Raw genomic sequence first — 14,610 nt, 5'->3', positions numbered from 1 at the left:
ATCAGTCTAAATTTCAACTGGAGGATTCAAGGTGATGGCTGTGAACTTCACCACCTATTAAAGGCCCATGAAGCACCCAAGTTTTTCCATTTTTAGCTAGAACAGGACTTCAAACTCCTGTGCTGGAGAAAGTATTGTTTATATGTCAAAATTCCATAGCATTAAATGCGGTAAATCTATATTTCTGCAGATTACCTCCATCAAAGTTGACTTAATTTCTTCAGGCCAAATTCTGTGCTCCCTTCCTTCCTCTGTTGACAGCAATAACTGCTTTAAATAAACTCCTGGGAAACTTTCTGGCCCCATAGCAGTAAAACTCAGAGAAGTGATCAAAACTTATATATTTATAGATTTCATTAGGTTTTAAAGTACCTCTGTTCTTCTCTGTGAATGTTTAGGATTTACTAAATACATGGCAGTCTTGTTAAGCTCGTTACAGCATTTCACCCTTAAACCACTGGAGTACTGAGCCCATGAACTTGGGCTTTGAGATATGTAAAGACCTATGGAAGGAGCTCGAATAGAAGAGTGAACATCCCTAAACTCTGTGTAGTTACACACACAAGGACCAACACGGCACTTTGCATTTGAATATTTCTCTTCAATGCCTTTTGCTTACACTTCATTTTTATTCAGGCATGTTGAATGCAACTCAAAACAAGACCTTTACCTAATGCTGAGTTTAATGACCCTTTTAATACCAGCAGAGCCATCCTCCTTCGCTCTCGCTGCTGTTCCCTCATATCTTTGAAGCATTAAACGTGTTATAAAAATGTCTTTTTGGTACGGTTCACAAATTAACTGAAAGGCACAGAGAAGCAGTATACTCATCCAGCATGAAATCAAAATCTAATCAATGCAGATTATGTTAGATTAGCTAAGCAAGTAAACAATTAGCCAAGTTAATGTTACCTACCATGTCCTTCAGCACTTAACAGTAAAGGAATTTGTCTTCTCAGACATGTTTATTTCCAGCTCTTGTTGGTGACATTGCAGGTTCTTGGATGAATTTTTCAAACTGCTATCTCCTGTCAGCTCTTTATTTTCATTCTGTTGGGAGTCTTGAACAAAAATGAAGGAAGTGTCGGAAGGAAGAGGGGAGACAACTGCTTTGGAAGGAAATGTGGGTTTTGATGTGAAGATACAGTGGAGACCAAGGAATTGTCCTCAGGCACACAGCAGTCTCTCCAGGCTGGATTACACAAGATGATGATGTTGCTCACCCCTCTTGCAGGGGTTGAGGAGCTGTGAATCTACACCTTACTCTTTTAGAGGCAAAAAGGCATATGACAGATTTCTGGCAAATATGAAACTAAATAAGCAGTTGGTTTTGATTTTTGTAAAATCTTACAATAGCTAGGTTTGGAAGGGATGTTGAACACCATCTGGTTCCACGTCCTTTGTCACAGGCAGGGACACCTTCCAAGCCTCATTCAACCCAGCCTGGGTCACTTCCAGGGATCGGGCAGCCACAGCTTCTCTGAGCAACCTGTGGCAGGGCCTCACCACCCTCACAGGGAAGAATTTCTTCCTAAGAATGAATCTAAACCTCCTGTCTTTCAGTTTAAGGCCATTCCCTTGCTCTTTCACTGCACACCTTGTAAGTCACGGCTGCCATATGGATGCCAGGAGCAAGAAACAGAAAAGGGTCTTTAGCACTCAAGTCAAAATGAGACATTGTTGTTGTGTTGTCATGTCTACAGCTGAACCCTTTCCATGCAGGTCTTGGGGAAACATGGATTTCCACTTATTCAACTGCTTGACAAATCTGGGGATCGTTGCAATTAATTGTCATATTAACAGTAGCAAGAATGTTTGTCCTGTGATTTGAGTCTCTGGAGGCCACAATGATACAAACAGGCCAAGGAAAAACACAGGAAAATGTTACATGCCATAGCCCAATGCCAAGAGAATTCTAACGCAAAAGAACCTAAATACAAAAGAAAATTTTGATTGATACAGTTTTGTTTGATTCATAAATAGGACTGATTCACATAAAAAGATTCAGCTTTATCATGTAACAGTCATAGGCTGATTTCAGAGACCGAAAAGTTTGAAAGGACTTAAACTTTAAATAATGTTGCCTTTTAATTTTGAACTTAAAAAGAAACCCTCTTTGAACAACTGAACTTGTAAGGAAATCGTGTTGTGGTTCATTAGAGAAATTTTGTATTGTCAGCACTTTTTTGTAAAGAAAAAAGGCAATCAAAAATTTTGCAATCTGTTTTAATTTTAAAGCTTTAGTTTATTTGAGTACTTTGATAATGTAAAGAAGTCTCCATTAGAAAAATGGAGCAAATTAATTTCTTGGTTATTTTCCAAAATTTCTTCTAAGACAGGTTTTCTTATTTTATGCTGGTCAAGGAATTCAGATTATGAGATCAGTTAAAGTTTAACAAATATTGAAGTCCTAGAAGTGTAACTGAAGGCATATAAATGAATAGAAACTTTACTGGGCTCAGGGAATTGGGATTAGGGTGAATTACATGTGATTTTGGCAAGGATTTACACCATTTTTGACAATTAAATTCTGTTTAATTTTTTTGTAGTTTATCCACAGTTCTCTACAGCTTGATCTTCATCGTGCTCCCTCATTCCTGTGAATTTATTTTGATAGAGTACATCTTGATTCCCAGAGCTATGGAGTTGTAATGCAAAACTATTCCAAATGAGTTGGGTTTATATGTACCTGAGGATTAATGGGCAAAAGAGCAACCACAAGTTGAAATTTAGAGGCTCTTCCTTTCTCTATAGCATTTTTGGGGTTGTTTTTGAGAAATAATATGGAACAGACAGGATCAGAGTAGCTTCTGGTCAAGAGCAGATCCTCTTGCATCCTGAAAACCAGAGGACTTCTGCTGGCCATTGCTATGAGCCATCCAAACTCCAGTAGGTAACTGCAAAAGTTTGTGCTCTCTGATTCACTTCAAACAATGTGTTGTGCAATGACTGTAAAGAACAAAAGCCTATCAATAATCAAGGGGTTGTGGTTAAAAAAATTAATGGCTCTCAATATAAAATTGGATCTCCAGGTCTTCACTCACCCACTTCAGAACTAGTTCAAAGCCATCCAAGGTAATAAAAGACCTTGGTAAAATAAAAGACCTGTCCCAGCTAATAAAAAACTTGACAGAGTTACTGTGTGTCATTTTCCAGGGAGCTGTAACTACTGCGTTATAGCCAGTTCATTGAGAACTAAGTACAGAGCACAAACACTGATGAAGCTTTGGAAGAGGGATGAATTATGGGTGGATCAGATACAGAAACAAAAGTGCTGTGCTGGAGGTTAAAGCCATTCCAGAAGCTGAATGCCTTTGCTTCACAGAAAAGGATGTGACAATGAGTTTCATTTAAAGACTGAATTCATTTGCCACGGGAACAATGAGGTTTTGCTTTTTTAATCAAAATGCAGACAAGTAATTTCTTAGGCAAGCAAAGCTCTGAATTATGTTAGGGAAGATACAACGTGAGTAAACAGTCTTTTCTGTAATATAGCCATAAAATATTATATTATACATATACATGAAATAAAGAAGTGATTGAACTTGTCATTTAATTGTATTATCAGATTTGTAGCTTGTGAAAATGACAGGGAAAATAACACAGTACATAGGATGGGTCGATTTATTAATTGTGGATAATATTTGAGCCAACTCCAGTCACTGCTATTGTATTTCTTATTTATAGGTATTCATCAAGTTGCTTGGATAAATAATTTCAACCAGCACATCAGTTTTTTATGGTCTTCCTATTTGGATTGCATCCTGGTTGTCTACCAGGATCAGTGGCTGGTTTGCGAGGCCACACAGCATCATTTCTACCTGGATGCCTGTTACATTTCTAGTGGGAAAGTAGCCTTGAATACCTGCTGAGTTTGAGCTTTTTGATGATGTGACATTTGTGGCACTCTAAATATCTGTAATCTTTGAAAGAACAGGAGAAAAGGGGTAATTTATTCATGTGTTTTTCTAATTCTTGCCCAGTTCCTTCCAACTCTATTATAGCTGGCTTCCTTTGCTTCTTAAAGTTGAATCACAGAAAAACTGTGTTTAGACAGTTGAACTGAGGGCCAAATCTTGGTCTAGATATTCATTTTCACTCCCACAAAAATTGGTAGATTTTTATGAAAAAGAACTTGGGATTCAAACCTATCACCTAACAAAGCAAAAATGCCAGTTGGAGCTTGAACCAAGATGTCCATATGTGCTTGAAGCTTTTTACTGTTATTATTTTCACCAGAAAAAGCAGAATGACTTGGGAGTTTCTACTCATGTGAGGAGCAATATTCACATCTCTGTTCTTGGTAAGAGTGCCTGAAACAAAGCCTCACCCACACAGATTTCCTGGACAGGCTGTTTCTGTGCTTTCTTGGCAATGCAGAGACATTATGAATGTCTAGAAATAATCTGGAGAAAATCTGGTCAACTGAGATGGAGCAGCAAAGTGTGGCTGGAGAAGGGCTGCATGTACGCTCCAGCAGGATTTTCAAAACTACATCCAACATAGGTCTTGGAGCACAGTAGTTCATGGATTTTCAAAATATTTCAAGGCCAGATATATTTCTGGAAATCTTGCCACATCTGTAAGTGAATGAGAGCAAAATGGAGGAGCTAATCAGGAGCCCTCCCTTCCTCCCTTCCTTCCTTCCTTCCTTCCACCCTCCCTCCCTCCCTCCCTTCCTCCCCACCCGAGGGAGAAGCTCTCTATATGGAGCTAAAAGCTCCTCACAAAGCTCACAACTTCCAGTGGGGCAAATTATCTCTCGTGTGAGGTGGAAAGACATTTGGGAGCATGGAGAGTGGGGCAGGAGGAAAGTGGAAAGTTTTCTCTATTTCACATGGGAACAATGCTGTAAAAAACCATTTTGTCATAGTTTTAAAAGTCTTTTATATCAAGTTTTATCAGGTTCATGCCTTGACTCCAGCATCCCTATAAGGGTAAAGACCTCTAAGCTTGGCCATATTTCCTCTTTATGCTGTGGCTTTTTTAGTTTAAAGCTCTAGTTATTTGCAGAAACTTGTTTGTAGGTTGCTTGGTAAGCCTGGAGTGAACAATCGTCCTGGTTTTCAGATTTCAGTTTGGGGCTTGAGGCAGGGAGAGAATATTTAAATGAAGATATTAGATGGTACCCATTGCCCCAGGGAGACAGGGTTGCAAAATCTTCATTAAAGCCATGTGAGAGGCAAAAGAAAAAAAAAAAGGATTAATTTCTTCATGTTATTCATAGAGAGGAATATATTGTCTTGAATATTAGCTGTGGGTCTTGTCCCTTGAGACCTGAACACACTGACAATGAGGAGTCTTGAACAGGTTCTCAGCCATTAGGGAGTTACACAATACATGAAGAAGGTGAGATGAGAATAGGGACTAGATCTGTCCCTATTCTCTCATTTCTTCCTGTTTAAAATGCATCAGTATTATGAAAAAAACAACAAAGTACAAAAAACCCCACCAAACAGAATACTGGCAGATTTTGTAATTCGTCAAAGAAAAAGTAGAAATACAATATATAGAGCCTGCAGCTGACACTGACTTTTCCCTTTCTTTCTCCACCTGAATCTGAGCTAATAGGAATAATAACTATTTCTTCTGCCCACTGACCCAAAAGATATGCGTTCTTGTGCTAATCCACTTCTACTGGTATTGACTGCTGGTCCCCATGGGTTTGCCTTGCAGAGTCAGAAATAAATTACCCATCCAAATCAATGAAACTCATGCCTGTGGTTTACACAGATGTAGCTCTATCACCCATACACAAGTGATAAGGGCTTGCAAAGTACTTCCACACTTCATTTTTTGACCATGTTTAAGCCACTCTTGGGAGAAAGCCACTCATCAGCATATGGTCCCTTTCAGACCATTGCTCTGCTTTGTAGTACTGCTGGGTTAGAGAAATTGAAGTATCTTCAAAAACAGCATTGCTTTTGCTTCCTGCTATGGAAACAATAAGTTAATTGAGGGTTGTGCTGCTGATGTCTTGGTGACACTGAGGTTACTGCACTCCCTCAAAGCTCAAATTAAACTAAGAAAGCACAGCTACTTCACAGCCTGTGTTGTTTCTGGTACACCCTGATTTTTAGTTAGGTTAGTTCATTATTTATAGGCCGCCAGATGTGGAGAGTTCACTGACTGCAGGATTTGTGTTGTGAGTGAAAGAAGAACTAAGTCACTTCTTGGGCTGCTGCCTCATGACTTGAGAGATCCTCCAGTAACATTAAAATGCACAGAAGAGGGATGTATGTACCAAGGTTGTGCCAATAAGTTGTGGAAGTGAGTCAAGAATTCAACAGCAGCACTAGTATTATTTAAAGCCAAGTCAAGAAACCTCAGGCTGAAGGGAGCTCTGTGAAGAAAATTCTTGAAGATGCTGAGTTTATATGTTGGAAATCTCTGCTGAAGCACAGGCAGCCACATGGAGCAGCATTACCCTGAACAACCACAACCACAAGAGAGCAGGCACAGTGTGGGTGAAATATCTCAGTTCAGACTGATTCAGGTGCTGTTGTGAGGGTGAGAATGAAATAAGAGATTTTTTACATGTATTAATCTTATTTAATACCACAGCAGCAACTGTTCATTATAATATCCTATATGTGTTTTTCATCAGAACTTCTGCTTCTAGGCATAAAAAAAAGACTTTGTAGATCAGTTTTCACTACTGATTTAGAATCTGAGCCTGTGCTTTGCTCTTTTAGCTAGAAGTCAGCTGTAGACTTGTTACTTTCAATAGGATCAAAATATGGATATCCCAATCTAATTGCCTGAAAGTGGTCATGGATTTAGCTGGTTATTCTCACTGCGTGATGCTCCTTTTTCTAGAGGCCAGAATCAAAAATTATTTGGAAAAGAACAGAACTCTAGACAAAATAATGTGGATGGCCCTTGTGGAGGTCATTCAGCCCAACTTCCTGCTCAAGGCAAGGTCACTAGAGCAGGTTGTTGTTGCAGAGACTCATCAATTCAAATTTCAAATATCTTGAAGGAAAGATCCTATCACCTCTTTGAGTCTTTATTCCTGTCTCTAGATGCCTTGGGGTTATTTTTCCCTCCCTTTATCCAGCAGATCATGCATCTTGCACCCTTGGCCATGCACATTCACTGTGTGCCCATGGGACACACTGTTCACCTTGCTGCCCTCCCTCTCTAGCTGCAAGTACAGTGATGTCCCTCCTTTTCCTCTAAAGGCTGAACTTATTTAGATATGACTTCGATATTTTTTATGATATTCCAGTGTAACAAACATAACTATAAAGAATTTTGGTTTCTTTTAATTCACTGTAGTATTTTCTCAGTAGTACACTGAGTACTACTCACTGTAGTACTTTTTCAGTTTCATATCTGAAACTGAAATTTATCCTGAGGAGCTGAATAAGAGGCAGGTGGTGAAAGCTATGCTCAGCTGAAGGGATGCTGAAGGAAGAGGTCGTAGTCTCATGGCACAGTGGCTGGGACAGCACACAGTCATGCAGCAGTTCATGCTGCAAACAAATCCTTGGGGCTGGGCTGAGGTTTACAGGTCTTCTCTCTGCTCTGCAGTGCTGCAGCTGTTGGTGCCTCCTTTAAACCAGCTTAAGTACCTCCTGTGACTTGTAATGCCATATTTCCATTGCAGCACAGATGTACCCAGTGTAACATCACATATAATTCTGCAAAGACAACATCTGGTCCCATTAAGTGCAGTAGAAATAGTGTTATTGGTTCCAGTAGCCCTAGTAGCTCATTTGTTTATTTTGCATTGTTTTCTAGAAAAAATAAAAGTCACTCATATGACTGAGTGACCTGTGTGAACTAGTGAGAGCTCTGACCCATAGGTTTGGTTGCTGAGCAATGACATGGCTGTTTGAGTGACTTTCCCAGATTTTATGCTTTCCTATTATTTTCAGAACAGAAAACTCAAAGATCTGAAATCACCTAATAGGTTGACGGAGACAATGCCTGATAAAAATGTCATTGCTATTGACTTTGTGGAAGATTTGATTACAATGAATTGTCAGGGAAATGATGTAATACTAAACATTGACAATGTAATATCCAAGTGTAATTCTGAACAATAGGAGACAAGAGAAAAAAAATACATTTCTTTTTATTGCAGCAGAGGCTGTTGCTAAACGGATAACAGAGGCTCAGTGTAGTAACTACTAAGAGTGATATGTTTGTATAGGAAGAGCTACAGTAGAATTTTGGCCAAACATGAAAAATATAAAAGGAAAAAATAATTCCATAAGCAGCTGAAACAAATCTAAAGCTAATTTTTTACCCCTTAAAACATTTTATCAGAGACTGCCACAGAAGAGTTGCCATATATAAGGCAAAAGAACCAAAAATCCATTATCTATACAAGGTCCCAAGACAGATTTGTTGAAGCCATTTAACATCTTACTTTCTCACTGGTGTGTGCTTGAGCCTTAAGCATGAGGAATTTTGACTACTGGCTCAAACTGTGGTCCCAAATATTCTCTGTCATGCTTGATTATTTCCCCACTTTCTCTCTTCTCCCTTGCATTTCGTCCCAGCCAGAGATTTATAACCCTTTGTTTCACTTCAGCTCGAGATTGTGCTTCAGAGCAGCCAAATAGCTGTCCACAAAAAAGTAAAAATCTTAGCACGATTCCAAACAGAGACTCTTTATCTTTAAAATACTGCATTCTGAAGCCTAATGTCCTCTGGTTTTATTAGCTCTTCTAGAGGGGTGCTTATCTGGCAAGTGTAGCAGCTGCCACCAGCTCCTGGCAGCTTTAACAGCCTCAGTGCAAACTTCCCAGCCTGGCACAAATTTTACAGGGCACAGTGGGTGGTGATGGAGGTGAGTTTCTCTGTGCCCAGCATTCCAGTTCCTGCAGGATCTAGGTACTGCAGCAGTGCACAGGATGTAACCCTTTCCTGGGCCAAGGGGAAGTTGGTACCTTGGTCTGCAGAGAGTTGGTACTGCAGAGAACATTGGACCCTGCCTGTCTCTGGGAAACCATCCTTTTTTGAGGTAAACTGTAGCCCTGATTTCATGCCTGAGATGTTTTGGTTTGTGAAATTTCTTTCCCAGGTGACGTGCTGTAAACAAGAGATATTTTCTTAACTATATCTTTGTATTCATTCTTTTTTAGAGGAGGGACTTCTTGATGGCCTTCTAGTTTAACCAATGTAGTTGAAGAGGTGTTAACTTTGCCCACCAATCATATTGTTCTTTGTAAATAGTATATAAAGAAATTGTGTTTTGAATAAATTGCTCTATAGCCTTCTGAGAAATACATGGAGTCACTGTGATTTATTTTGTGTCCTACAGTGACAGTAAACCATCATTTTCAAGGTCACTCATCCTTTTTCACCCCACTTTATGGGAAGTGGAGGGGCTGCTGTTGTGCCTCAGAGCCAGTTCTTCACCTGAGCACAGCAGGTATAAACCCTGCACAGGAGCCTGTCATGTAGAGGGGACTCTGCTTGGCCAGCGACACTAATTTAACATGAGAGGAATATTTCAGCCAAGTGGTCTCTACTGTGTATAAAACACTCGGTACCAGTGACATTTGCCTCTTCTCTTAGTGGTAAAATATATTTATTTGTGAAGAGGATCCTAATCTATCTCAGAACAGTGTTTTTAGTCTTTCACAGTAGCATTTATAATGATTGAAAGTGTAGGCTGGAGAGGACATCTTTCCCTAGCAATGAACAAAAATAAGAATAACTTTTCTGTATTACCATATATCAATAGCCAATTATTTTTGTAAGGATGGGTTCTGGCTGGCTGCTAATGGACTGACAATGAGATAAGTCTTCCAGGAGAGAAACTATAGTTTTAAAGATGGAGTGGCTGGCCTTTTAATTTTAAGGCATTACCAAAATCACACCTTTCACCTTTAAAAGTTGTAAATGATCACAGACTTGTTCTAAATCATTTAATTGCTGTTTTAACTGAGCCTGGCTCATGCTTTGCAGGGGTTTGTCTTTCTTAGCACTGATGGTGCCACTTAATTTCTTAATTTTTCTGAAGAACGACATCCTCCTTGCTTGTACTCTCCCTCCCAGCTGCTTGCTGGCCATCTGTCTGCAAAGGCAATTTTAGGAATCTGCAGACAATTCACCCTTATATGCTATATGCATTTCTAGAACATGATACACAGCACAGATATTCACAGGCACAAAATAAAACCTATTAAATTAGATAAAATGTAAAGATGCTTTAGAAAGTTTTTCCCAATGTTTCAGACAAAGCAGGCTCACATTTCTTGCTGTTTTTTTCTTCTGCCTATTCTTTCATCTTCACCCGTTTCATCCATCTGCCTCTTTCTGAAACGGGCAGTTCTGATGACATGGATTAGGAGTCCTGTGTCTCTCTCCATCTCTGCTAGAGCTCCTTGCTTTAAGCTTCATCTTGAAAACAAGCTTGAAAGAAATATCAGCAAATGCTCTAGAATATGCATCAAGACTTGCCTATGAGTTGACTGTATTTCCAAATAGCCAATAAGCTTGGGAAAAATCTAAACACCTTGTTATTATCCATGCTCACGGATCAAAGTCCTTTCTTGTTTTCAGATGAATGTTGCCCACTGCTTTTGATGGTGTCTGGGAGAAGAAACCAACAAAATATTCAGAGATGAGTAAAAAAAGGAGGAAAATTGATGCCATTCCCAAAGCCACAAGCCGGATCAATGGCCACGGGACCTGTCCCACTGGTCCCTCCATTAGCCCTATATTTGGCCATGTGCCTGTGGCTCCCAGGTCAATGGAGAAGGAGGGAGCTGCTCAAAATTGCCACATCAATTTGATTTCAGTTCTCTGGGGCTATTTATTTGAACACTACACGATCCCTACACAGCAACAAGCCAGCTGCTCTGACAACTCCCAAGAAATAAGAAATGTACCTTGAGTTCCTGTGACATTTCATATTCCAAACTTTGCCCAGTAGCTGATGGTTCCTTCCTCAAAGTGACATATTGATTGTGGGTACACGTAAGGGTAAGTATGATTGTGTTCAGTATTTTGAGCTCATCATCTGTTATCCCATTCCCATTGTCATCCGATGCCCAGACACTATCAAATTGGAAGCAGTAGCGTAGAAAATTACGAACAAATCAAAAAAGACTACAGCTGTGAAATGAATCAAACCACTGTTTCTACACTTTGTATTTCCTTCAGTAAAAAAACCTTTTTTTAAAATAAAAAAAATACAATTTATTGTATTTTGGACTTACAGCTATGAAGGCAGGGATGAAGCACTGCAACCCAGCACTCACCAAACAGGGCAATCATGTATCAAAACATGAAGAAGACAGAGGATGGATCACTAAGGCCAGCACCATGTCTAGATCTGTGCCTCAACCCATTTTGACCACCCAAAGAACATTCTGCAGACGTTCATCCATAGGTATTCCAGCTCGTAATGATGTGGGAGAGCAGCGCCCAGAGAATCCTCTTGCATGTTTGAAGTTCTTGACCTTGGTCCTCTCCATTTGCTGCATCTTAAACACGGTGATGTGATTAGAAAAGTTCAAGTCCAAGCTCCATATCAGCTTTTCAGAGCAGCTCCTCATTGTGTGCTTGCCATACCCTGAGAGCAGGGTCTGAATATGTGTGTGTTTGTATGAAGACGACCACATTAAATTTAAGCAGAAATAAATGGCAATTTAACTGGCACAGATACACAAAGCTGACATAATCTCTAAAGGTTTGAGACTGCTATTAAATTTGTTCTCCCTGTTAATTTGTGAGCAAGAGGATAATGAAAAACTGGTAACTCTAAAATTGACATAGAAAGTAAGGGAAATACAATTGGCAGGGATAATTTTATGCACTGTCAAAGTGAAAAGGTTTTGCTAAATGTACGTAGGCAAAGATACACACTGTCATCTTAATGAGTAATTAAAAGATGGTCTTCTAATAATTGAATCATGACTCTTGTCACATTTGTATTTGTTTAATATCTCTAGGTTTGATTGAATCTTGTTTTGAGCTCCGATCTTAATCAGGTCTGATTTAGGCTCTTGGTTCAAATAACTCAAAGTGATGAGCATGAATCTTGTTGTCCTATTACCTCCTCAGCTTCTTGTTTCCAGTGAATACAATGTTCTTTTGAAATCTCCTGACTAGCTACTGCATTTAGCTAGCAAGACTGGACAAGTGAGGTTGATGGGTGATATGCTGATGTTAAAGTTTGAATTTTTGAAGAGAAAGCTGTCTGTTCTTCTTCTGAGCATCACTTACTAGATTTTGGGAGTACTTCAAATGGCTGACAGGGTAATCAGTTAATTCCTTTGCTGGTAGAGCTCAGGAAGTCTCAGCTATTTGCATTGCTCTGTTGTGCTGGTTTTTTTTGTAAATTAAGAAAGAAAAGCTGTGTAATAGAAGATCACCTGATCTTTAAAACTCTTTTCCTTAAACCAACTGTCACGGTCACCCTGGAATATGATCATATTCAGTGACACAGAGCTGTGCCTCGCCAATCTGTTTAAAATTTCTCATCAAAGTCCTGAAGTCCCATCAGTCAGACCTAACAAGAAGTTTCACATTTCCAGCTCCTCTCACTGACATACACAAGGCTGGGACTGGCACAAGCCTCTCCTTCTTCACAGTCCTCAAATTTGCCCACATCATATTAACCTATTGTCTCTTGCAGCTTCAATTTCTCTAAACTTTCTGAGTTCTCTGGTTCTAATATATATTTTTTTAAACAGAAGGAATGGGATGATGCTTTAAATCTAATTATAGTGAACAGGTTGTTCCATGTGTTCCTGTGTTTCTATGAGAAAAAAAAAAGCTTATTTTCCCCCTTTCTCTGCCTAAGAAATTTTAGGTGCTCAAGTCTGTCTTTAAAACCATCTATTTTTTCCCCTCTTTTTAACTACAGTAATTTTTTTTTGGGTCTCTTCAATTCCCAGTTCCAAAGAAAGCAACAATTATTTTGCTTCAAACTCATCCAGCCCTGAAGATGAGGAATTTATCACTTTTTCATTGCCAGCCTGCTCAGTTTATTTCTCCAGCTCTCTAAGAAAGCTGTTTGCTTTGCTCAGCATCACAAAGGTGGGTGAACCAGAGCAGGGAGACAGCTGACTCCCTCCCCTGAAAAGCTTCCACAGCGTGAGTTCAAAAACACCTCTTGGGATGCAGACACACTTCCACAGGGCTTTTAAAGGTCTCAGGACAGACTGGAAGTGTTTGAAGAAATGGGGTAGGGAGTTGGTTGGAATTGAGGGTTTGAGGAGGAGTGCCTCCATCTGCATTTTATAAACAAGATTTTCAAAAGGTTGGAAACATCAAAAAATTTTGAACCAGAATACCAGAGAAATGCACAGGGCCCAAATGTGTGAGAGAAGGCAGTAAAAATGCTTCTTGGTACTTCTGTCAGCGGTGGGAAAGGGACATCTTGCTTGGGAGCGTGGACATCCTGAGCACCTGAGAGCTGATAGAAAAGCAGACTTTACATGGCCCACGTTGTCCAACACTTACACTGTGCAGGGCAAATACACTCCTTATTTAGCTGCTGAGGGTGCTTTTTTAGAGGTTCACCAACAGGTGGGAAAGCAGGACCAGCACTGCTGGTGCAGGAGGTGGGTGAGCCCCAAGAGCTCCATGGAGGGACCCCACAGCCCCTCACTGGGGGCACACAGCCCATGGTGCAGGCTCATGGCACTGCCCACACCACGCTCTCCCACCTGCCCTGGCTGCCAGGGTCTTGAAGAAACACAGCAGTCCCAGCCTGTGCATGGAAAACTGCATCAGATGATGTAAAATGAGCAAAATGTCCCTCCTGCTACAAAAGTGAGGTGGCAAATATCACCCAGCTGTTGTTGGGAAAGAAACTCTGTACCCTTCAGCATGTGTGGATATAAATAAACACGGGCTGTGCAGATACTTCAGATGTCTACTAATGCATCTTGTATTTATGTCCGACTTGAAGAGATACAGAGAGATTAGTAAATACTTCAAATTGACAGCACAAACATATTTTCATAGAATAAATGATGCTGGTAAGCGGAGAGACTTTTCTTCCTTCCCTTCAGGAAATGGGGAAGAGTTGTCTCTACTGATATTATTTCCAATTTTTTTTTCTATCAGGAAAGAGAAAAAGATCTCACTGGAGATATCATATTTGTTACTGATTAGATTTCAGTGTTATTTTTTTTTAAACCTCAGATCTCTTAAACCTCTAGGGCACCCATATGATACACATTAATTTCTTCCAGGACATTCTGCAAAGACTTCTGTTGTGTTGCCTGGGCACAATTCACAGTGGATACTTATTTTTTAAAATTACATTTGTGATTTCTTTTTAAAATCCAAACCTTAAATCTGCAATTTCAGATCTTCCTAAAGAAGGAAACCACAAAATAACAAACTCCTATAAGCCTTTGTGCATGGTTTGGGAGAACAAGTTCCATTTATTTGCAAACACTGAAAATATTTTAGTGGTATTTGATTTAACAGGCCGGAAAGAAAGGTTCTGAAAAACCAGCCAGTCTGATCTCTTGGTATTTCCTGCAAAGGAAATAGAAAATAAAAAATAAAATCCCCCAAATTTAGTCATAAAAGAGCCTCTTCTGCAACCTCGTGCTGAATTTTATAGAATGATTTTTTACTAACCACGTTTTTGCCTGGACTTAGACCCAGTTTCCCAGAGCAGCC

Source organism: Prinia subflava, chromosome 16 (genome assembly GCF_021018805.1).
Source record: "Prinia subflava isolate CZ2003 ecotype Zambia chromosome 16, Cam_Psub_1.2, whole genome shotgun sequence".
NCBI lineage: Eukaryota > Metazoa > Chordata > Aves > Passeriformes > Cisticolidae > Prinia > Prinia subflava.
This window is presented reverse-complemented; position numbering follows the sequence as displayed.